Source organism: Myotis davidii, unplaced genomic scaffold (genome assembly GCF_000327345.1).
Source record: "Myotis davidii unplaced genomic scaffold, ASM32734v1 scaffold1006, whole genome shotgun sequence".
Lineage (NCBI taxonomy): Eukaryota > Metazoa > Chordata > Mammalia > Chiroptera > Vespertilionidae > Myotis > Myotis davidii.
This window is the reverse complement of record NW_006297143.1, coordinates 728,707-730,026: the sequence shown is the minus strand read 5'-3', so window position 1 is coordinate 730,026 and position 1,320 is coordinate 728,707.

Sequence of the window (1,320 nt, the reverse complement as noted above, 5' to 3'; positions counted from 1 at the left end):
ATTGATTATTTTAGAGAGGAAGGGAGAGGGAGAGAAACATTGACGTTAGAGAGAAGCATCAATCGGTTGCGTCCTGCACACGAACCTGCAGCCTGGGCATGTGGCCTGGCCCGGGATCTAACCCGGGCCTTTCGGTGCACCTGCACCGGTAGACTCTCAACCAACTGAGCCAAGAGAGCCACTCTGGCCAGGGCCTCACCAAACTCCTTGGAAAAAGAATCCACATTTGCAACCTCCACTTCCTTACCACTTACTCATTTGTACCCCTTTCAGTCTCAAGCCTGAGAAAGGGGACATGGTTGTCACAGATGTGTCTGTCTGTCTTTCTTTCATGCCCACTGTTTCTTAGCCCTTTAAAATCTGCTTCCACTCCCTACTCTACTGAAACTGCTCCCTCAAATAGTACCCAATGACCAGAAGTTACCAGGGGCCAAAATCAATGGCCTTTTCCTGAACCCTCCCATGTTTGTTGCTTGACCCTGGATTCCTCACTCACCCAGGCAGGGTTCAGGGACAAGTCATCTCTCCCCGCTCTACCTCCAGACACACCTCTAATCATTTTCCTCCCACTCTTTTTCCTTCTCCCTTCCCCTATGTGCCTATTCTGGATTTTTTCCCCCTTCTTTGAGACCTTCCCTTGAAAATCTCATCCACTCCAAACTCTCAATCATTTCTTTCTTTTTTTCAAATTATAAGAGAAAGTTTATTTAGAAAGTCATAGAGGTAGAAATGACTCGTAGAAGAAATGTGCTCAGGAAAAAGGTTACAGAGCCGTTGGAGCTCGGGAGAGGAAAAGTGAAGGTACGGTTCCTGGGGGCAAGGAGAGGGGGAAGGAAGGGAAAGGTGTGGGTGTGCTTCCCAGAGGAAGAGCTGCCCAGAAGTAATTTCTAATGCTTCTCCGCTATAGACTGAATGTTTGTGTTCCCCCCAAATTCATGTTGAAACTTGATCCCCAATGTGATGGTGGGAGCTTTGGGGGGTGCGTAGGTCATGAGGATGGACTGCTATGAATGGGATGAGTATAAGAAACTACAGAGAGCTCCCTGCCCCATCCACCAAGTAAGGACAAAGTTAGAAGACAGCTGTATATGAGTCAGAAGTGTCTCAGCAGACACTGGATCTGGTGGTGCCTTGATCTTAGACTTTCCAGCCTCCAGAACTGACTGTGAGAAATAAATGTCTTGTTTATAAGCCATCCAGTATGTGGCCTTTTGTTACAGCAGCCCGAGTTGATTAAGACATTCTCTAACCTACATGTTTATATGCAGACATTCTCCCAGGGCCTGTGGAACACATCCACATGAACCATGTTCCAAACCA